The sequence below is a fragment of the Dromiciops gliroides genome, chromosome 3 (genome assembly GCF_019393635.1).
Source record: "Dromiciops gliroides isolate mDroGli1 chromosome 3, mDroGli1.pri, whole genome shotgun sequence".
In the NCBI taxonomy this organism is placed as follows: Eukaryota; Metazoa; Chordata; class Mammalia; order Microbiotheria; family Microbiotheriidae; genus Dromiciops; species Dromiciops gliroides.
Window position 1 is genome coordinate 193850490 of NC_057863.1, and position 25476 is coordinate 193875965.

Genomic DNA, 25476 nt, shown 5'->3' on the forward strand with positions numbered 1-25476 from the left:
TTTTATTAAATCTTGCATTGCTTGCTGCTGAAAAATGTGGTATGCACAGGTCCATTGCTGACAGTGCCTACTGTACCAAATGAATTCAGTCTCTAAGCTTCTGAATGTTTGCCAATATGATTTGCAGCTTGCACATGGCAGATATAATTGGTAAAAATGAATGAAGAATTTCCTTCTTCTTACTAGGCAGCTTTCCAGATATAAGATAAAAATAACTTGAAGAGATGAACTGGCATATGAAGCGCTTTTGTGCCTTTCATATAATATTCATTATGAAAATGCAAATTTTATCTCAACCTGAAGAGATTTCTAGCTACCTAGAAAAATTCCATTAACTGCTAATATTTCATTTCATACTGATTCAATATGTAATATTTTCCAATCCAGTTTAGCTACTACATGGATAAAGCCTTCCCATGAATCCATATATTCATATGTACATTGGTTGTTTCTTACTATTAATATAACCTAAATATGAAATCACAGAATTTTACTAACTAAAGGTGTCTTTCTGACACCTATTTTACTTTTGTTAAAATGTCTACCTATCAGACTTGGACCCCAAATCCTCCACACATAAAGGATTCCTACTGAATGCACTCATAATTTTCTATCAATTTGCTTCATTGGTGTGTTTTCAGTTCTGAAAATAGACCTTTTTTGGGGGTTTGAATAGAATTTTATTTTCCAAAATATATGTAAAAACAAATTTTAACATCAATTTTTTAAAACTTTGTGTTCCAACTTCTCTTCCTCCCTCCATTCCCACCTCCCACCAACAAGAAATCAAGCAATTCAAAATAAGTTATACATGAGTAGTCATGGAAAAATTCCCATATTAGCTAATTGTGAACCCCCCCAAAACCCCAAAAAACTTCAGATTAAGGAATTGTCAAAGAGGAAAAGAAAAAAAATTTAAATGTTTCCATCTGTTTTCAGATACTATCAGTTCTTTCTCTGCAGATGGGCTGCAATCTTCATAAGTCCTTCAGGGTTATATTGGATCATTGCCTTGCTGAAAATAACCACATGGTTCCCAGCAGATCATCCCCCGCTATTGCTGTTATGTTGTATACAGTACATTTCACTCTGCTTTAGTTCATGTAGGTCTTTCCAGGTTTCTCTGATAGTGTCTTGTTCATCATAATGTGGTAAAAATTATTTGTGGTATAGGCAGCTTTTGAAGGACCTCCCCTTCTGGGGTAGAAAGGATTGAACATTCCCTGAAGGGAGGCTGGAGGGCATTTCCGGAACACTAGCTGGGGAGTCACTTCCAGAATGCTAGCTCTCGAGTCACTTCCGGAACACAAGTTTGCTCTCTTGGTGTGGCAACTGCGATCCTGGTGGTGTGTGAGCAACCTTAGACTGGTGGGCTGTTCAGGTGGTGGGCGAATTACTTACCTAAAACCCTAAATTCCTTTGAACTAGCTTAATAGAAAACAATCTGGGGATTGCATAGGCTAAGCTTAGAGTTAAGAATATCTATTTGTATTTCTATTTTCCTATTTCCTTATCTTTGAATTTTATTAATTTCACCTATGTTATTTAATTAATTCCCAAGCAATAAAATCTGATCCTTTTGTAAACTAAAGATTAGAGGCTCCTTTCTTATTGGCTTGAGAGAAATATCTAAAAAGGGCAGTTCATAGGGGAGGGTTAAACCTAAAAGGTCCCTCATATTCCCAGGACCCCAATATTAAGGCGAGTCACCCAAATAATGCTCTATATATCAAATTTTGGCCTTCACAATAACCTGTATATAGTACCTTAAGCTTGACAAAGAATTTTCTTCATAAAAGCCCAGCAAAGTAGGTACCATATGTTTTGCCATTAAAATCAATCATCATAACTATTTCCCTCCATCCCACTCCCTTCCCATGACATTTACTCTATCTTCTTTTTACCTATTACTCCTCAAAAGTGTTTTACTTCTGACTAACCGCCCCCCCCAGCTCTGCACTCCCATTTTTCACCCTTCTTTCCTTATCCTCCTCCCCTCCTAATTTCCTGCAGGGTTAAATAGATTACACCTCCCAACTGTGTATGAATGCTATTCCTTCTATGAGCCCACTCTGATGAGATCAAGGCCCCTGAGCTAATTCTGTGTTCTAAATTTTTCTTCCTCCCTCCCTCATCTACCCTCTGTATGAGATCAAGCAATGCAATATGTCATACCTATGCAGTAATGCAAAATATCTTCATCTTCCTTGAAAGTGTTTTGCTTTTTACTGCTGTCTCCCCCAATCTGCCCTTTCCTCCTTCCCTTCTCCTCCCCCCTTTTCTCCCTCCCCTCCCTCAGGGCAAAAATATATTACTATACCTACTTGAGTATGTATGTTAGTCCTTCTTTGAGCCAATTCTCCTCCCCTCCATAATCTTTTTTTCTTGTTTCCTTCATGTGAACTACCTCTCCACAGACCATCTCTCCCCTTCTCCCTCCCCCAGTCTATTCCTCCTACACCTCAACCCTATTTTAATGATGTCATCATGGGTTAGTTAGGTGGCACAGTGGACAAAGCACCAACCCTGGATCCAGGAGGCCCCAAGCCCAAATCCAGGTCCAGACATAAGACACCCCACCCTGTCTGCCCCACAAAGAACAAAACATAAATGTTTTACAGATATCATCCCTTCATATTCAATTCAGACCTGTGTCTTCTGCGAAATCCTTACTGAGATAGTTCTTATGAGTTCAAAGTATTATTTTCCCATGTATGAATGTAAACAGTTTGATCTTTTAATATCCCTCATGAAGCCTTTTTCCTGTTTACCTTTTTATGCTTCCCCAGGGTCTTGTATTTGAAACTCAAATTTTCTATTCAGATCTGTTCTTTTCATCACAAATGCCTGAAAGACCTCTTTTTCATGGAAATTCTATTTTTTCCTCTCAAAGATTATGATTAATTTTGCTGGGTACATGACTTTTGGCTGTAGTCTCAGTTCCTTTGCCCTCTGGAATATCATATTCCATGCCCTGTGGTCCTTTAATGTAGAAGCTGCTAGATCTTGCTGTATCCTTATTGGAGCTCCACAGTATTTGAATTCCTTTTTTCTAGCTGCTTGCAATATTTTCTCCTTGACCTGAGAGTTCTGGAATTTGGCTATAATATTCCTGGAGGTTTTCCTTTTGGGACCTCTTTCAGGAGGTGATCCGTGGATTCTTTCAATTTCTATTTTAGCTTCTGTTTCTAGAATATTAGGCCAATGTTCCCTCACAATCCCTTAGAGGATGGTGTCTAAGCTATTGATTTTGTCATGGTTTTCAGGTAGTCCAATGATTTTCAAATTATCTCTCCTAGATTTATTTTCTAGGTCAGCTGTTTTTCCAAGGAGATATTTCACATTGCCCTCTATTTTTTCATTCAATTGACTTTGCTTTACTGTGTCTTGGTTTCTCATAAGGTCACTAACTTCCATTTGTTTAATCCTAATTCTTAGACAGTTATTTTCATCAGACAGTTTTTTAATCACCCTTTCCATTTGGCTTTTCAAACTGTTGACTTTTTTCTCATGACTCTCCACCATCACTCTCATTTCTCTTTCCATTCTTTTCTCCCTTTCTCTATATCTTCTTTCTATTTCTCCCACTTTCTTTTCAAAATCCCTTTTGAGAGCTTCCATGGCCTGAGATCAGTTCATATTTTTCTTGGAAGCTTGAACCAAGATGGTGGAGGAAAGACATTAAACACACAGAGCTCCTGATACAATCACTCCAAACATAGCAATAAAAGAACCCTTGGAGCAGAAAAACACACAAAAATATGGGCTGAGAGTTTTGTCCAGCTATAAATAGATTTCAGGGGGCCGTGCTGGGCCACAAATAAAGCCTAACCCAGCAGCCAGGCCTACACACCAGACACCTGCCTGAGGAATTTGCCCCAGTGCCTCTGAATCAGCTGCAGCACTGGCATCTTCTGGAACCGAGCGCGCGGTTGTACTGAACAGCTGGCCCGGGGTGGGGGGGGGGGTGGTAAGTGCAGGGGTAGCAGTGGACTGGGGGGAAGAATTCGACTGTCCCACCACAGTGGGGAACTAGGAAGAAATCCTGAGCGACGGGAGGCCCAGGTGGGGGAGGGGAGCAGGCAGGCTCATCAGACGCTAAGAACCATACCACAGAAATCTTTGCTGGTTGGTTGCTTAGTAAGTAGGCTTGAGGTTATCTACGGACCAGAGAATAGGCCAGGAGAGATTAAAACCTGCCCCCCGTCAAACCAAAACACCTGGGACCCTCTGAAGCTGGGAACAGGAGCAGACACGAGAAGCAGTCCCACCCCACACCCCTGCTCCCAATGGAGAGTTTGAAATCAAATAAAAGCAAGGCCAGGCAGGCTGAGAAGCAGCCCAATCATCTCCCAGGCCACACTGTAGCTCAAACAGTGTGTCCTGAAAGCATTGCCGCACTTTTTTTTTTTTTAGTGAGGCATTTGGGATTAAGTGACTTGTCCAGGATCACACAGCTAGTAATTGTTAAGTGTCAGAGGCCAGATTTGAACTCAGGTCCTCCTGACTCCAGGGCCGGTGCTCTATCCACTGTGCCACCTAGCTGCCCCAGTGCCGCAGTTTAAGAAGGAGTTAAAAGCCAAGAAATAGTATGCCAGGATGAGTAGGCAGAAAAAGCAGAAGACCATTGAAAACTTCTTTGGGGGTAAGGTAGACTAAAATCCAACCTCTGCAGAAGAAGATAATAACAGGAAAATAGACCTTTTATCTTCTACTTTAAAAAAATCTACTTTACAATTATTATTGACAAAAATAGGTATAGAAAAATTATTTTAAAATTATTATCTTAAGCCAATTTACTGTCTAACATTCAAGGATTAAGGAGAATGTATTAGCTGTGATATATCAGGCATAACCTTTAACCAGAATCAAGGAAGGACATTAGAAGAAATATTTAATTAAAAATAAGTTCAAATAGAAATTGTAGAAGGGTTCTAAGTTAGTTTGACTCATTTCTATCTTCAAAACTAAGAAGGTTAAGAACTTTATGAATTATTTGCATTTATGATAGCTCATCTTAAGTTAATTCAAGATATAATAAAAATGCATTTTGGGAAGAACAGAAGGTTGAAGTTTAGTACTTCTGTCTGACCACAATGTAGGAAACTGCTTCAAGAAAATTGGTAGGAAGAACTTATGAATGTTTAACTATTAAATATATATATATACACACACACACATATATATATAGCATGAAATGAAGCAAATGTCAAGGAAAGTGAAGCTAGGTATCATATACAAAAAGTGAAAGAATGCATACAATGAAGAAAGGAGAGAATTTGTATGCATACTGTACAGAGTAACAAGGTACAAAATATAGAAAAGCATGAATTTGAAATTGATATAATAAGCACAAATCATAGCTTTGACAGAAATTTTTGAAAAAAACTATTTCCTACTTTAAGGAAACAAGTATTTCATCTCATCTAAATGGTAAAGACCATTGTGTGGTGTCAAAGTATATGGCAATCCTTTATATTGCCAAATATGTATACTACAAGTTCAGTATTTGGGAGAGAAAATAAGTGGAACTTTCTAGGAACTTCAGTACCATGTATGTGAGTACCTACTTCCTAATAATGATGTATACAGTTAAAACAGAGGTTCCAAAGTCATATGCCACCCTAGAAGGAATGTAAACATATTGCTCATGTCTTCCTTTTCAGCAAAGCCATAACTAGAATGGGTTAAATAGGACTTTGACCCAGGATTCTCCCATGGGAGCAATGATGTATATCTTATCCTTAATGTTATGGCTTACCTCATGATCATCAATGTAGAGATGCATTTTACTACTAAACCCTAAAAGGTCTTCCCTTTCTCTCAGTCTAAATGCAGCTATAGTAGTTTTGTTCTCTGTATTATTATTGTTTTTCAATTTCAACTTTTGTGAGTGTATGTTTCCTCTTTTTCAACTGTAAGAAAATTAATCTTTTAATGTTGCGGAAGCAGTCATTTAAAATATTATATATTTTATATAATACCAAAATATTAATTTGTAAAAGATAATGGCTTCAGCAGTTCAACTATGGCAATCCAAAGAAGTAGCATTTTAAACCTCTATGAATTGGTAGACAAGAGGGGGTAGACATAAGAACAAAGAATTCCTATGAACTTTTTCCAAGAAAACTAAAGAGTGAAGTATGTTTGACATTAGATATCTTACAATTACTTTTTGTATAGATTGTGTTTGAGTTAATTATATATGTTCTTTCCCCTTAACTGTGATACTTTTATAAGTTTAATTTTTAAAAAATTACTAATAACTAGATACTCCATGGGGCAAAATGTCTTACCTTATGCAAATTTATAATGGTGTAATCTGACAAATTTTCTAGCTATTCATTTTAAAGTTTATGGATTCTTTTTATTTCCCAAAGGTATAGAAAAACAATAAATGGATGTTTCTCAAAGTTCTTAAGAGCCATAGGGTATTTCTAATTATTCAGAGAACACAACTGTTGATCTGTGTACCAGTACGTAAGGGGAAAAAAAAAACATTTTCAGTCAATAATCTACAATTGTCTTCTAGCTGGTTATAATTGTCAGGATAAATGCCACAAAATAGTATTTTTATTATGCCAATTCCCTGCTCAAGAAGCTACAATAATACCCATTTACCTACCATATCAAGTCCAGAATTCTTTCCCCAATTTTCAAAAGGGTCCACAAACAGATCATCAAATTCAGAAATCAGACAAGACAAGTGACACTATGTGGTTAGATTGTTCAAGTGTATAAACAATGGTATTCAGATTTGCAGCCAGAATTATATTTGTTTTATTCATCAATGTGGAGAATTTGGGTTATGCATCTAGTTTCAATAGAGTATTCATTCTGGTTCATTAAATCAAATAAATATATATAAATGTAAAATGAAAAAATAAATTTCCATAGAATTAACTTCTTGCTTTTTACAAATCATATATGTATAACAATTAACAAATCAATTATATTATTGCAGAATCTAAAAACATGTTATTTTATTGTCTTGGTCAGTGTTTAGTGATCTTAAGTTAATAGCACTAACAATAATAATATTAATAATAGATAAAATTTACACAATGCTGTAAGATTTACAAAGCACTTTACATATATTACCTCATTTGGTGAATGCAATTATTATTGCCTTTTTACAGATGAGGAATTTTAAGTATCTTGGCTAAAGTTGTGAAGCCATCAAGTGTATAAGGTAGGATTTAAACTGGAGTCTCCCTAGTTCCAACTCTACTCTATCCACTATGCTATTCTAGGGCAGAAACCCAGGATACAAATGTTGTAATCAATTATACATTCCTCTTTAAACTAATATATGAGGAGTCTTGACAATGAAAATGTACATAGGAAGGAAGAGAGGAATCAAATATTTCTTAGTCATTTACTATATGTCAGTATGGTGCAAATATTAACTCATTTGATTCTCACAGAGACATTAGATGAGGTGTCCAAAGTCACACAGATAGTAATCATCCGAGCCATGATTGGAACATAGGGCATCTGGCTTAAAATCTAACTTTCTTTCCATTGTACCACATTGTATTCTATAAACTTCAAAGGGTTTGTGAATTAATCAGTAGGGACACTATCTTCAGTAGTGAAGAGACTTGTTGTTGTTGTTGTGTGGTCATTTTTTAATTATGTTCAACTCTTTGTGACCCCCATTTGGGGTTTTCTTGGCAAAGATACTGGAATGGTTGCTATTTCCTTCTCCTGCTCATTTTACTGATGAGGAAATTGAAACAAACAGAGTTAAGTGACCTGCCCAAAATCACACAACCAGTACATATCTGAAGCCAGATTTGAATTCTAGAAAATTAATCTTCCTGACTCTAAGACCAGTGCCTTATCCACTGAGCCACCTATCTACCCCAAGTGAAGAGCCTATCCATTCCAATTTATCCCGTGATTCTTACCTATTTCTTTACATAAATCCTCCATGGAGGATTCACTTAAAAGTTTGAAGGCCTTCTCTGTTTCTTTTAGTATGTTTTCCATTGGGCAAATCACTTCTAATATTTCTGGGCTTATTCCTCATTTTAAAATGACAGTCTTGGGCTAATTAAACATGAAAGCCCTTTTAACTCTAAATATAAGATTGTATTATCCTAATGTTCTATTAGTTGATGGGAAGGATATCACCAGACTCCTCTGCAAAGGTGGATAATCTCTTGCACTTAGTACAAGTGAGGGATGGCAAATAGATAGCTCCATTCTTTAATTTGTATACCTACAAAATGAAGAGAAAGAAAGGAAGGCCCCTAGTACATAGTATGGATTCTCCCCTGGTGAATTATGGAAGGACATTGATAGGGGTAAGTAAGACATGACAGGTAAGCATGGATGATTTATCATCATGTCTATCCACATGCTTAACATCACAAATTAACTGTACTTTGGTAATGTTGACTCACTTAAATTTGCAGTCTATCAAAACCTACATTGTTACTGGGATGATGTGGCTTAGCTGATTCTCATAGTAAGCTTTCTTCCAGATTCTTTTCCCTTCTACTATTTTTGTGGTTTTGTGAAGCAACACTGCTGAAAAATATCCTGTTTTCTTCTGTGAAGTTTTGTGAGCTTGTCCTTAAAACTAGTATTGCCCTCATTTATCATACCTCTCTGCTTAACAAGGAGATCATTTATTTGCTACCTGAGATAATTTCTGGAATCTTTTTAACCCACAATTTTGGCAACTGTATTTTGGCAACAGTATTATTTTTTTGTAAATTTTTCCCAAGAAAAGATACGTATAATCTGATTCAATATCTTTAATTTTATCTATTTTTCACGTATCAGAAGTGACAACTTGTTTTAAAAGGTTGAGTAAGAGCTACCATAAACATGCACAGTGTCTTTGGATTTTTAACCTTTCTTAAAATTTGGTTTTGTTTTAGAGCTTTGTTCTAACCAGTTGGTGATCTGACTGCATATAGAGAGTCCACATCTTCATCTTGGTCATTTTTAACCATGGATTTCACTGCAGCTACTTCTCCACCCTCCAAACTCAACTACCAGAAACCCAGGTTCAGAGCTAAATCACATTGCTCTGGAGATCCAGGTACTCTGCATCCTCATCTTCACTCCTGCCACTTTTCCCTTGCCAAACTTTCTATTTTCTTTTCCTTACTCTCAGGAACAGTAGTGAAATCACACCTCCTATTACCTTAGGAAAGAATGTGTCAATTGGCAATACTATTGTTCTGCTCACTATCCCCACTGGCTTATGAAACCAAAATACCTTTTTCCTGGCCACTACACCCCTATATATATTATTCAATGTTAGCTCATTTGAATGTCACCTCTTAAAGGGCAGAAAGTTTCACTCTTGTATTCCTGGTACTTAGCAGTGTTTAACACATAGTAAGCACTTAATAAATGCTTTTCATTCATTCATTTATTCTTCATGAATTCATCCAATTCTGAAATGACTCAATGACAGAGAATTCGTCATTGCCTATCTGATAAGTCATAATTATTTTAGTATAGCTCTTCCCTGGCTACCCCTACTGCTTATTTTCTTTCTTGCAAGTTGGGTCTTTGGGGAGGGGGTGGTGGTGGTGGCTGCTACTGAAAGGTTCAAGGATGTACCATGTGGTGCTACACTCAAAAAGATCATTTAACAAAGGTATTTAATAAGAGGAGTAATAAGAATCCTAGTTATGAAGGGTTCCCCCCACAAACCTAAGATGTACTGACACACATATACACATAGAGTCTTTAAGAATATTAGGTATATGATGGCAAGGCACACAAACGCAGATAACACATAAGGCCAAAGCTAATCACTCCACTTCTATTGGGTCTTAATGTCTTTTCTCTCCTCTGGAGTTTTCACAAATTGTTCTGTCTATCCCCCCCTCTCTCAAACACTAGGTGGATGCTTAGATGTGCTTCAAGGGTCTATTCCTCACAGGGGGTCTTATAGGGCCATGGGCAAATTTTTCTCTGATCTTAGCAAGGAACACACTTCTTGAAGCTATTTCTGGTGTTATGTGATTATCTGAATATGGCTAGAGTATTTGTCTCTGCCTTTTCACTTGTGTCTGAAACTCTCAGGAACCAACTTTCCAACTGCTGGATGACTATCTCCCTTTAGGTGAGTAGTTTAAATGAGTTAGAAATCATGGCTAAGACCAAGGTGGGAGGAAAGAAAATCCCCATCTCTCCTTCAGGAAAAAGTGAATAGTTGGGTTATTCCCCAACTGTTAAGCCTCTTCAGCTGTCTCCAAATCTCAAGTCAGCTAATTTTTAGAGTTCACTAGGTGAGGCACTGTTACTCATTGTTAATTCAATTGTGTTGTTCTCTTCACTCAAAGGACTTTTTTGCACATCATAAAAGGATCTCCTTTTTCCAGGGTGGAGCCAAGATGGCAGAAGAAAGGCAGGAAGCTGTCAGGAACTCACTATATGATTCCTCAAAAAAAACTCAAAATAATGCCATAGGACAATTCCTGGAGCAGCAAAACACATAAAAGAGTGGGCTGAGATCATTTTCCAGCCAAAGATAGCTTAGAAGGTCAGTAGGAGAGGGCTGCTGTGCCAAGGCAGGAGTGGATCCCAACCCCACAGGGCTCTTAAATCCAAAGATTTTAAGAAAAATATGAACTGGTCTCAGGTCATAGAGGTGTTCAAAAAGGACTTTGAAGATAAAATTAGGGAGGTAAAGGAAAAAATTGAAAGAGAAATTACAGCATTATGAAAAAAGGGTTATGAAAAGGGTTATGAAAAAAATGTCAACGGCTTAAAAAGCCAAATTGGCCAAATGGAAAAGAAGGTACAAAAGCTCTCTGAAGAAAATCATAATTTAAAAATTAGGATTGAGCAAATGGAAGCTAATGACTTTATGAGAAATCAAGAAACAGTAAAACAAATCCAAATGAATAAAAAAAAAGGGCAATGTGAAATATTTCCTTGGAAAAACTGTTGACCTGGGCAATAGATTCAGGAAAAATAATTTGAAAATTATTGGAATACCTGAAAACTATGAGCAAGGAAAGAGCTTAGATATCATCTTCCAGGAAATTGTCAGGAGAAATTGCCCTGATATTTTAGAAGCAGAAAGTAAAATAGAAATTGAAAAAATCCACTGATCACCTACTGAAAGAGATCCCAAAAAGAAAACTCCTAGGAATATTATAGCCAAATTCCAGAGCTCCCAGGTCAAGCAGAAAATATTGCAAGCTGCCAGAAAGAAACAATTCAAGTACTATGGAGCCACAGTCAATATAGTACAAGATCTAGCAGCTTCCTCATTAAAGGATCAGAGAGCATGAAATACGATAATCCAGAGAGAAAAGGAATTGGGATTACAACCAAGAATCACCTATCCAGAAAAACTGAATATAATCTTTCATGGGAAAAATGGGACTTCAATGAAAAAGAGGATTTTCAGGTATTTGTGATGAAAATACCTGAACAGAATGGAAAATTTGACTTTCAAATATAAAACCCTAGAGAACCATAAAAAGGTAAACAAGAAGAAAGAAATTAAGAAGGATGTTAAAAGGTTAAACTGTTTACATTCTTACATGGGAAGATGATATGTCTAACTCATAAGAACTTTCTCAGTATTAGGGCAGATGATAAAAATAAATTTAGACAGAGGGCACAGGCAGGGATTGATTATAAAGGGACAATATCTGTAAAGTATTTATTTTTAGTTATCTTTTTTTGGTGGGGTTGTTGGAATGGGTGACATGCCTGGGGTCATGTAGTGGGTGAGTGTCTTGTGACTGAGGCTGGATATGGGCTTGGGTCCTCCTGGGTCCAGGGTGGGTGCTTTGTCCACTGTGTCACCTAGCTGCCCCATGATGGCATCTTTAGGTTAAATTGAGGAATGAGAGGAATGCACAGGGTGAGGGAGAGGAGGAGAGTTAGAATGGGGTGAAATCCCACATGAAAGAAATAGGAAAGGGCTTATGGAGTGGGGAGATTGATGGGAGAGTAGCAGGTCAATAAATGAACCTTACACTCACCTGAATAAGCTAAAAAACCTTAATCTCATCAGAGCTGGCTCAAGGAGGGATTAAGATACACACCCAACTGGGTGTAGAAATCTATCCAAAATGGGCAGTGAATGAGCCTTACACTCATCAGAATTGGCAGAAAGACCTAAATCTCATCAGAGTTCGCTCAAGGAGGGAATAACATACACACTCAATTGGGAGGAGTAAACTATCTAACCCTGCAGGAAAACAGAATGGGAAGTGGATGAGGAGGGAGGGGTAAAAGAAGGGAGGGCAGATTGGAGGAGGGGGCAGTATGGTGAAAGAAGATAGATAATAATGTAAATACCATGGGGAAGTGAATAGGATCAAGAAAAACAACACTAGTAACTGAAAAAGAGAAAAGGAAAAAATGTACAAAAAATATTTTAAAAAAGGATTGGGGGCAGCTAGGTGGTAGATAAAGCACCAGCCCAGAATTCAGGAGGACCTGAGTTCAAATTCTTCCTCAGACACTTGACACTAGCCATTTGACCCTGGGCAAGTCACTTAACCCTCATTACTCTAAAAAAAAAAAAAAGATCTTCTGCTGATAATTTTCGTGGTGTTTTGTTTTTGTTTTTGTTTTTGTTTTATAGTTTAGCAATTGTTATTGGTTCTTTTTTATGATGGGGTCCTGGTTTTAAAGGACCAACTCTTTTATATCAGCTTTTACATTATTTATTTTTGTTCTAGTGTCTTCCAATTCTCAAGCAATATTTTGATGAAAGTGAATAAAATATTAAATAATAACAAAACTCAGGTCACTTTCATTCAATGACAACACTGGAAAACTTGTAGAAGTTAAAGCATTTTTTTTTCCTTTTAGAAAACAGAAAACAACAAATATAAGAATGAGTTTGCAACAAAGATGTAGAGCTATGAGGGACTTCCATTATTATTAAGTCTGATTCCATCATTTTATAGATTTGGAAGCTGAGGCAGAGAGATGTTAAGTGACCTGCATAGGGCACTTGCAGAGCAAGTAGTCAAGTGGCCAACATTCAAACTCCAAATTCAGTACTTTCCTCATTGTATCACCCTTGCTTTTTATGGTTTTTTTGCTTAATTGTTCAAAGGACTGTACTATATGGGTGGTTTGTAAATTTTTTCATGTTTGTCTTCTCTGTCAAAATAAAACTTGTCTATTCAGAAGTTTATGAATAAAAAGTTATGAATAAATTTAAAAGAAGTATTTATTCCTATTACATAGGTAGAAGGCAAGCCTATGATAATTTTAATTTTTATCACAAATCATATTTTCTAATGTATTTATTCTCATCTTTCCATATGTCTGATTTAACAGTGAATTCATGCATTAGTCTTTGGAGTATCTCATCAAGTTATTCATAGAATTTTTCTACTTCTTCATGCTTGGCAACATTTGTTGGCACATAAGCTACAATTATTTTGGTAATGATCTGTTTGTTTATATTCTGTGAGCACAGGAAGGCTAGATGGCCAAATGTCCCATGAAATGCTATGTCCTGTTACCTTTGGGCACAGAAAGAAAAGAACTCTGCCAACCCTTTTATTCAATTCTTTGATGAGCTGCCTTTTGATTAAGCTGCAACTTCTTTAAGTTTTCTTCCTTTATTTATAGTAAGAATGTCAATATGTATATAGGTCAATTCCTTTACTAGTGTGTTATATCTGGTCATTGGTCTAAGGTCATAATTTCTGATGAGAAGAAGTTTGCCAAATAAATCACTGGCAGGTTTATTTTATTTCATATCTACTTCTTTTCCATATCACTTAATCTATGAATGCTACTGGTTTAACTGTTTATCACACTGAATTATCTACTGAGAAAATTCTCAAATTGAAAGTATCATTGCTTGAATGAATAGTTTAAACTCTGAGGTACCACCTCATACCTATCTGATTGGCTATTATAACAAAAATACAATGATAAATGTTGGAGAAGATGTGGGCAAATTGGAACAGTAAAGCATTGTTTGTAGAGTTGTGAACTCATCCAACCATTCTGGAGAGCAATTTGGGTCAATGGCCTTAGGGCTATAAAACTATATACTTTTTGACCCAGCAATACCACTACTAAGTCAATATCCCAAAGATATTATAAAAAAGGGAAAAGGACTGAAGTGTACAAAATTATTTATTGCTGCTCTTTTTGTGTTGGCAAAGAATTGGCAAATGAGGGGATGCCCATTAATTGGGAAACTGCTGAAGAAGTTGTAATATATGAATGTAAAGGAATACTGGAGTGCTACAAGAAATGAAGAGCAGGCAAATTTCAGAAAAATCTGGAAAGATTTACGAATTGATGCTGAGTGAAATGAGCTCAACCAAGAAAACATTGTACACAGTAACAGCATCATTGTGTGATGATCAACTGTGATAGAATTAGCAATTCAATAATCCAAGACAATTCCAAAAAACTCATGATAGAAAATGCTCTCCACATCCAGAAAAAGAATGAAGGAGTCTGAATGTAGATTAAACCATACTATTTTCATTATTTATTGTTGTTGTTTTTCAATTGGTTTCTTCTTTCTTGTGGGTTTTCTCTTTTGTTCTAATTCTTCTCTTACAACATGACTAATGTGGTAATATATGTAACATAATTGCTTGATGGCTTTGGGAGGGGAGAAGGGAAGGAAAGGAAGGAGAAAATTTTGGAACTTACAAAATTACAAATATGAATGTTGAATAGTATCTTTACATGTAATTGGAAAAAATAAAATTCAATACTATAAAGAACAAATAAATAGTTTAAGATGGCCTAACAAGTATATGACACCCTCTGTTTTCTTTCCCAGAATTTCATCTATATTACTACAGATATAGAAGGGCACCACAAGGGACTGACAGCTGTTAAAAATAGAGAGCTGGGGGCAGCCAGGTGGCACAGTGAATAAAGCACTGGCCCTGGATTCAGGAGAACCTGAGTTCAAATATGGCATCAGACACTTGACACTAACTAGCTGTATAACACTGGGTGAGTTTCTTAACCCTCATTGCCCCAGGGAAAAAAAAATACTAGTCATAGGGGAAAATCATCACCCAGTACAGTGGTGTCAAGCTAAAATAGAAACAGAGAGCACTAAATTGTTCATAAAGATCCCTGTGGGCTATATACTGACTTAGATAATTTAACATTAATGCACATGTATAACCTATATATAGGACCGCTTACCATTTCAAGGAGGGGAAAGGGACAGGAGTGAGGCATGGAGGCATAGAATTTAGAACTCAAAACTTAAAAAACCCAAACAAATGTTAAAATTGTTTTAACATATTTGGGGGAAAATAAGATATTATTTGGAAGTTTAAAAATAGAAAATCACAAATTAACTTTTTATGTTTTATTGTATTTTTACTAATTTTATTAATATTTCCCAATGACATTTTAATCTGTGTGTATAGCAGTGTATAGGAATGTTGCCTGCACTGTTTGACATCTCTGACCTAGTAGAAAGTCAGAAGACATTCTCTGTTCTTTGAACAGCAAATAATAGTCTGATATTTAGCCCTTGTTTAAAGCATTTCTAAATTGGTAGAACCACCCTGAGTTTTTGCTCTTCAGGTATAGCCTTTGAAAGCCCAGGGTCACCTTTATGTCACATTGAGTAGGATCTCACCTTATATTTCAACAAATAAAGAAATAAGTCCATCCAGATGGAGCTCTTTTTAACTTTACACTTTCACACTTGACCTTATTATCCTCCATCCTATTGTCCTTTCTCCAGCTTTAGAGGATGAGGTGGCCCTTCTCCTTGCCAAAGGCAGCCCTTCCCCTTATGTCCTTGATATCATGCCTTAAGATATGCTTCAAGACTCTTCCTTCAATGATTCACTTTCCCTAATTTTTAACTTTTTCTTAGCTACTAGACCCTTTGCTCAATGCCTATTTGCATGCCTATTTCTCAAGGGAAAAAAAACCCACAAAAACAAAACTAGAAACTTGATTCTTTGTATTTTCTCATGCTATTATTCTCTCTTCTCCCTTTCATAGCCAAACTCTAAAAAGGCTATCTATGCTGATAGCCTCTGACTTTTCTCACTCACTTATCGTAATCTGGTTTTCATCCCCGTCACATCACTGAAAATTTCCTCTTCCTATACATTTTTTCAGCAACCCAGAGTCCCAAGCTAAGAGAAATCCTTCACGTTTCATCTCTCTTCCCCCACACATTGAATCAGTTCCTAAATTTTGTTGATTCTACTTCTACAGCACTTGCTTCTTTCCTTTTAATCAATCAACAATTATACATTAAGCACCTACTAAGCAATGGGAATTTAAGTACAAAGAATAAAACAATACCTACAGACAATGAGTTGACATTCTAATGGGAAGAAAGCAAATACATGTAAAAATAAATAGAGCAGTCCGGGTCACAAGAGCAACAAGATGGCATTTCCTCAGATCACTATGACCTTTTAAACTCTCCAAAACAGACATTATGTACCAAAGAAGGTTTAAAAAAAAAAAAACATTCCCAAAGGCAGGACTGATGCTCACTGACTCTGAGCTCATTAAGCACACCTCCCCCAGTTCCCATGCTACCAGCAATGGAGCTGCAGTAGCAAACCTAAGGACATTATATAGGCTTACATTAAAACCTTTTCTCTTCCCTTTCTCTTTCTCCATTGTGGTAGAGGCCTGGATCCAGGCTGTGGAAGTTTGCTTGAGCCACAACAACCAGCGTGGCCACAACTCTTCAGAAGCAAAGACATTAGAGGAATCAGTGCATCAGAAAATTTGGAAGCACCACTGATGCAAAGATGTGAACTACTAGTGCTGGGAAAATATGCTCTGAACTGATTGTACTAGACCAGAGAAATGAGGAATACAAGAAGTGGTCACCAGGAGAAAAAACTTGTCCACCAAGCCTGAAGGACAAGATATACCATCCAGAATCCTCTGTTAGGCCCTTTTTTGTTTGTTCGTTTTTTGGTTTTTGTTTTTTTTGTAGGGCAATAAGGGTTAAGTGACTTGCCCAAGGTCACACAGCTAGTAAGTGTCAAGTGTCTGAGGGCGAATTTGAACTCAGGTCCTTCTGAGCCCAGGGACAGTGCTTTATCCACTGCACCACCTAGCTGCCCCAGGGTATACCATACAGATGGGTCAAAAGTCACTTGGAGCAAAGATCTAGGCTGGAAGACTGTGAATTATACAGTATGGAAGGAGATTGTGATGACTTTAGATCTAGTATCCAAGGAAATCAAAATCAGAGGGAAGGGAGTTAGGAAGTGAATGATAAGGAAAATAAAGAGAAAAAAGACTGAAAGTACTATCGATTCCAGGGAGAAGAAAACTAAGATACTCTGAACATGAACAGATAAATCAATAGGAAAAACAGTAATATCAGAATAAAATATGGCCTCTGGATCTAGTAACCAAATTTAGGCATTTGTGAATAAATACTGTAAAATAAAGGAACATGATCTAACACTTGATGAGACAAAGGACCTTATGGAATTTGAAGAGAGCATGGAATCACAACATGTTATTCCTGAGCAGTTAAAAGGGAAATGAGAGAGCAGAATTTATGTCCTATACAGCAAAAATAATGAGCAGAATAGAAAAACTTGAATCTGCAATGAATCTCATGAAAAAAATGAAAGAGTGAACATTACAATGGAAATGCAAATACAGAAGAATGAAGAGAAACCTATGATAGATGCAAAAACCAAGAATATTAAAATATACTCATTATGCAAGCAAAGCATATTGAACTTGAAAACAGGATGCACAGATACAACATAAGGATCATAGATTTCCCAGACCACAACAGAACAAAAAAAGTAACCCTATATTGAAGGAAATAATAGAAAAGAACTGCTCCAAACTTTTACATGTAGAAAATGAAATTCAACTGAAAAAATTCACAGATTACCTTTAGAAAAAAAAATAACCCATTTGTAAACTCAAAGATATAGAACGGTTAAATTTAACCATTCAGTCCAGAAACAACAAATTCTACAAACCATAAGGAGAAAGACCTGTCAAATACAAGGGATAGAACATTGAAATAACACAAGGCTATTTTCACCCACTAGAAAAATAGGAGGGCATGAAATAATGTGTTCAAATGAGCCCTGGAGCTCAGGATCCAACCCAGGATAGCCTATGCTGTAAACAGGACAAAAGATGGACATTCAATAATAAAGAAGTATTTGAAACCTTTTAGAAACACTCCCAAACCACAGAAATGCAAGAAGAGTGAATAAATGTAGCAGTCAAGGACAGTAACAGAAACAGAATGATGACAGAAAGACAAGATATTTCTTTCTAAATATACAAAAGGAGATTGGTGAAGGTAGAGATCTGGTAAAGGTAACAGTGAAGAGATGGACAGGTGGCATTATGGACAGAACCTGGCTACATCCTACCTATAAATGAATGCTTCTTTTGTGGGACTCACTTACATCATGAGAAAGTACATAAAGGAGGTGTGTGTGTGTAGGGGGGGCGAGCTCTAGGGGATAAAGAGCAGTAGCAAATGTGCTATGAAATCAAGGACTAGCAATGAATGGAGGTGAACTCTGTGGTTTCAGAAAGAGAAGAGCCTATAAGAATGGCTGAGGAAGAGGGAAGCAGGATCAAAAAGTGGTGGGGGGGGGGAGGCCTTTCTTTGGAGGTGGAAAGGGTTTCCACTGATAAATGCTTCTAAGGGTGGAAAGGGTCATGAAGGGAGATGGGGCCTTACAATGGACTAGTCCTGAGTGAATTGGTGTTTTAAAACTCTACTTGTAACAGCAACATTGTGTAATGATCAACTGTAATACACTTAGCTCTTTTCTACAAAACAATGATACAAGACAATTCCAAAGGACTCAAGATGGAAAATGTTTTCCACGTCCAGAGAAAAGAACTGTGGAATCTGAATGCAGATTGAATCTTACTATTTCTATTTTTTTTTTCTTTTTTGAGATTTTTTTCCCTTTTGGTCTGATTCTTCTTTCACAACATGACTAAGGCAGACATAATGTGATTTTGTGAGTCTGTACATGTACAAATATATGTGTGTGTATATACATATACACACATAAAATACATACACACACAGACACACACACATATATATATACATACATATATATATATACACACACACATATATATATATACACACACACACATATACTTACACACCTCTCTCTCTCTCTCTCTCTCTCTCTCTCTCTCTCTCTCTCTCTCTCTCTCTCTCTCTCTCTCCCCTATATCAGATTGCTTTCTATCTTGGGCGGAGGAAAAAAAATTGAAAAAATTGGAACTAAAAAATCTTATAAAAACAAATGTTGAAAACTATCTTTACATGTAACTAGAAAGTAATACAATTATTTTAAGACAACAACAACAAAAAAGTCTACTTGTCCTAGGAGGAACAGGGTTGGAAGCCCTGGTGTGGTGGTTGTGGGGAAGTACACCTAGTGAAATGTAAGTGCATAGACAGTAAGAAGATTTCCTGAGCCCCGCCCTGATCCCTGGCTCGGGAGGGGGCTTCTGATGGTTTTCTAACTCATAGCAACCTCAAGACTCCACAGTTGGCGCCTCAGTCTGAAAGGTAGCGCTCCCCACTGAGCGCGTCAGAAGCTGTCCAAGGTCTCCTCGTACTCCAGCCAGTTCGAGCCATGCCTGATCACACTGTCCGTCATCGCCATGCTGGGCGGGGTACCAGAGAAGGGGCTCACTTCGAACCCTCCCCGGGATTACCTGCTGCTCCCCCTCTTCAACATACTGCTGCTGGGGAACCCCTGTTGTCTCAGCTTCGTGGCGCTCGTTTATTCGGTCAAGTCCAGGGACCGGAAGTTGGTTGGGGACATGAATGGGGCCTCGAGCTACGGGAACACCTCCAAACAGATTTGTGCCATGATCCTGAATGTGGTGATCCTCATCATCAGCATCAGATTGATTTGTATATACTTATACCCTCTAACCCAGAGTTTGTACCACCAGAAAAGGCCTCTCTAGGCCCAGACCCTGCCCCCCTTAGGGCTACCTGCATGTTCCCGAGTCCTGCTTCCAGAGATCTGCCTGCACCAGGCATATCCCCTAGCTCAGCCCTACTTTCTTGTCCCAGTGGGGCAGCCTCTACTTGCCACCCCCATCAACCCTGCGATAGACACCCAGAAGTCCAGAACACTCAGTGCCTGGGTCAATAAATAAATAAATATTTGTGGGAAAAAAAAAATTTCCTGGCAAATGTAGGGGGAAAAACAGTCAACAAGAGAGGTTATAGATCAGTGATGGATTGTAGGGGAAAGGTAGGGGAAAGGACCCTAGCATGGGGCAATGCTGCCACTGACACCTGTAATAATTGTCATTGCTCTGGAAGTGAGAATGTTCTGAAGAACATTTGGCTATAATGATAGCTCAATTTACAAGAAATAAATTCCAGGCCATGTGACATCTCCAAATTGGAATTTGATTTGGGTCACACAATGGTAATTGATGTCTTAAGGACTACTGGGAAAATAAGAACTCTAAGTCAGAATCCAAACCATAGGAGAACAAAAGAACAAAACAAGGGTTCAAAGAGTTACAAAGGGGACTTTTTCTTGGGTTATCTATAGTAGAACAAATGGAGACTGTACATAAAAGGAAAATGCTTCGTAATCCAGAGGGATCCTCTGCACTGAGATTCCCAGGCCCCAAATATCTCTCTAATAGAGACTTTTGCCAATTAGATTCCATTGTGTTGACAATTTCAATTAAAATGTAAACATCCCTGGGAAAACTGAAGGTGAGAAGGTCTTCTACCTCAAATGTCATAAAGGGGGAGGTGGGAGAGGTTCACAGAAAGGGAGGGGTGTGTGCTAAAGGCAAGCTTTATCAACTTGGAAATTATGGAGAGTAAACAATTTTGCCTTTAACTTTCTTCCTAGAGATGTGATGGGAAATATGTTCTGGCTTTGGAGTAAAAGACACAAGGATATTTGGGGTAGGGAGATCCTATACCATCCTTTTTCAACCATTCATTGTGGAGAATGGGATAGGATTCAAGTTAACTTATTTCAATCTTGTACCTGAGCAACATGCCTTGTGAAATTGTGTGGGCAGTGTGAGGGCCCACTGAAGAGGAGACTCCTACTTTCCCTCCTCCTGACCTACTTCTTGGCCTTGTTAAGAAGCACCTACCTATTATTTTTTTTCCTTTACCTACTTATAGGAGCTTGAATTATACAGTAAACTGAGGGTAAAGATCACTGGAGTAGGTCCAGGATCATCTGTTTGAGGCAAATAGAAAATGTGCAAAGGTATTTCTGGCTGCTGAGTACAAAAGGGCAGGCTAGGGGCAAAGCTATTAGTCCACAACCTCCTTTTCAACTTTTTCTTCCTAGACTTACTTCAATACTGCTACTGTTTGATGGTTTAAAAAAAATGTTAGAGATTGAAAACAAATGATAATCTACAAATATGCCCTAAAGTTCTTAAGTAAGTATGCTGTTTATAGGAGAGATATGACTTTACATCAGAAACAAATCCAAAGATTTTATATTTTAAGTGTTTGAACATGACTCCTGTTAAAATAAAGAAACAAATAGATAGATAGATAGATTGACAAACAAATAAATGAAGGCAACTGTTTAATGAACCACCATGGACTGCAATCCAGATGTAGTTCGATTATGTGTGCTAGATCATGCACAGCGACACATGCACAAGCACACACACACATACACACACACACACACTCCCCCCGCACGCACGTTGACTGTCGCGTACTTTGATATTAATTCTACTGTTTTATATCATCTTTCTGCAGTCAAAGAACAGAGAATTATAATGAATTGGATTAGTTTTACATAGGAAAATATTAGGTCTCACCAAAATTAGTTTTTTCACTGATTGTTGCACATTTATTTATAATTCCTTCTTGTTCTTAAATAAGCACTAATAGACTTTAAATCTTTACTTCAAACTGTTCTCTCTTTATCTGTGGCAAACAATTCACATTGCCTTATTTTCCTGGACAGTATGTAGGAAGGGGAGAAATAAAACTAAAAACTGAAACTCTCTTTCTCCCTGGAATCTCTATTTTTGTATGAAATTCTGGAAAGTGGTTGCATAGCTATGTTATTGTGGGCCCAGCTGAAATTTGCTACTTTAATCACTAGATGGCAGAATAAGCTAGGAGCTAAACATTTTTAACACTGACTAAAATACCATATATGAATGCAGATAGCCATAACCAAAACTAAATACATATATATATATATATATAATATAATATAATTCTTTCTCTCTCCCCTTTCCTAATCAATACATATAGGAATTACAAATAAGCTAGTCCTTTAATTTACTGCTGAGACCCCATATGATAGCATATCATCACAGAAAATCCTATTCAGGAGATGCTGCCTGTAGACTTCTAAAATGACATTTTTTCTATTAAAAGCTTTTATTTGACCATCATAGTTATACTTTGTTTTTTGAGCTACAGATCTCTAGGTAGGGCTTGCTCCTCACTCCTTCTTCACACAGATCCCATTTTATCATCTGGGGAAATGCTGCTCCTGAAATGTGTTCAGAACATGACCTGTTGATTTGCTGTGACCATCAAAAAAGAGATTTCCTTGCCCCTTAAATTGTTTTTTGGGAGGATAATGCTGAAATATGTCTGCTCAAAATAAATTGAAGAAAGTAGAATTGATTCTTAAATATTTAATTAAAAATACAGCTATGCTTGAAAGCACAGAGTTGACAGAAAATAATAAAAAGACTTAAGAGGACATGATCTAATGACTATATCGGGCAGTGAAAAGAAGACAACTTGGGGTCAGAACACTAGCATTTGAATTCTGGCCTGACACTATGTGACCATGGGCAAGTCATTTAACCTCTAAACCATAGTTTCCTAATTTGTAAAATGATAAAAATAACTAATATTTATGTAGTACTTTAAACTTTATGAAGCATTTTGCACATTCCATATCTTTTTGTAATCACAGCAGTCTTGGGAATTAGATATTATTTTATATATGAGGGAATTGAGACAATAAGAATTTGTTACTCCCCCAGTATTGTATAGCTAAAGCCAGATTTGCCCTCAGGTCTTCTTGATTCAACATCCAAATCCTGTATCCTTTGTACCACCTAGGTGTCTCTAAATAAAAAATAATATAATTTTTGTTATCTATCTTACAAAGTTGTTGTGGGGAAGAGTGTTGCTAATTTAAGTGTAAGTTACTGTTATCATTAAGACTTGCAATCTAGTTAATCTGAAATAATAAAACTGAAAACAACCATGCAATCTAGAATCAATTTGATTAACCCCGCCCCCCAACTATTTGTCAAGTGCCAACTACAATAGCATGTCAATATGCTTGGCAGAAGGGAGATATTTTTTTGTTTGTTTTTTAAGAGAGCATCTATTTCCTAAATTAAAGGCACTTTCATGTCATTAGGGGAGCAATCACATATATAGTAATAATTATGTATGTATGTATGCAGGGCAGTATAATTATAATAAAAGTAATAGACAAAATACTACATGAAAATTTGAGGAAAGAGAGAAAAAAGGTGGGCATGTCGGAAGAGGTCAGGGAAAGCTTTGCATAGAATGATTTCAATTGGCAGAGATGAGAAGGATATTCATCTTCAGCATTGGAGAAAGACTGCACAAATACAAAGAGCCAGAAGGTGGCAGAATAAGATTAGGGAACAGCCAGTAACCAGCTCTAATTAGAACATGTTGTGCATGAAGGGAAATAATATTAAATAAGCCTGTAAAGGTAAACTGGAACCAAACTCTGAAGAGCCTAAATGTTGTTATGTTACCAGTAAAAAATTTATCCCATAATTTAGATAAGAAGCAACTGAAAGCTTTTTTTAAATTATAATTTAAAGCTGGGAAGTAACAACATCAAACCTATACATAGATTATTTTTGCAGTTGGATTAAGAATACTGTATTGGAGAAGGGAGAAAAGATCCAGGAATGACAGTTAAGAGACAATTAAAATAGTTCAGGTGTGAATATATGGCCTGAAGTACAATGGGATCAGTGAGCTAATAGGAATGAATTGATAGAAAGGTGTCTTGGAGGAAGAATCTATAGGTCCTTGGCAACTGATGGGGTGGATGAACAGTGAGAGAGACTAAAGAACTAAAGATGATTCTGATGATTGAAACCTGGAAGACAGGGAAGAGGATGGCCTAGGAGAGTTTGTAGAAGGCATAGGAATACACGGTCAGATGATCAGTTCTGGAATAGGCAAGATATCTAGGTGAAGATCTCTAACAGGAAGTTTGGAATATGAATTGGAACTCAGAGGAGATACTGAAACCACTTATATAGATTTGAACACCGGATCCACCCAGAGCAGATTGTGAGAGCTTTGGGAGGAATGAGCAATTTTAGGGACCGGAGAATGAAGCATAAGGGAGTCCTCAACAAATGGCCACAATATTTTCAGGAAAGTAGTTCATGAGATCAAATGCTAATGGAGAGAGACATGAATTTGAGGTTGGAAGAAGAGAGGAGAATGTTTTGGGGAGAAAAACTGGTATGGGAAATCATTAAATCAATGAATCATTTTTTAAGTACTTATTATGAGTGAAACATTTCCCCAAATTTTATAGATAAAAAGAAAAAAAAAAAGAAACAGCACTGCCTTAGAGTACCTAAGAATACACACACACACACACACACACACACACACATATAAATATAAATCTTGATTATTCAGGTCTACATAAAACATCAAGGGATATTCTGTCAGTTCACTGCCATAGGGAGTTCTCTAGTGAGGAAACTCCTCTTACCAATGCAGGTCAACACATTCTCTGCCATTTATAATCCTAGAGAGCTTGTCCATGTAACAGATCTCTGATGAAAATAATTACCTAAGAATTAGGATTGAACAAATGGAAGCTAGTGACTTTATGAGAAACCAATACACAATAAAGCAAATCCAAATGAAAAAAAAATAGAGGGCAATGTGAAATATCTCCTTGGAAAAACAGTTGACCTGGGCAATAGATTCAGGAAAAATAATTTGAAAATTATTGGACTGGGGCGGCTAGGTGGTGAAGTGGATAAAGCACCGGCCCTGGAGTCAGGAGGACCTGAGTGCAAATCTGGTCTCAGACACTTGACACTTACTACCTGTGTGACCCTGGGCAAGTCACTTAACCCCCATTGCCCCACAAAAAAAACCAATAAACAAAAAAACAACAACAACAACAAAGAAAATTTTGGACTACCTGAAAACCATGAGCAAGGAAAGAGCTTAGGCATCATCTTCCAGGAAATTGTCAGAGAAAATTGCCTTGCTATTTTAGAAGCAGAAGGTAAAATAGAAATTGAAAGAATCCTCTGATTACCTCCTGAAAGAGATCCCAAAAGGAAAACTCCCAGGAATATTATAGCCAAATTCCAGAGCTCCCAGGTCAAGGAGAAAATATTGCAAGCTGCCAGAAAGAAAGAATTCAAGTACTGTGGAGTCACAGTCAGGATAGCACAAGATATAGCAGTTTCTACATTAAAGGATCATAGGGCATGGAATATGATAATCCA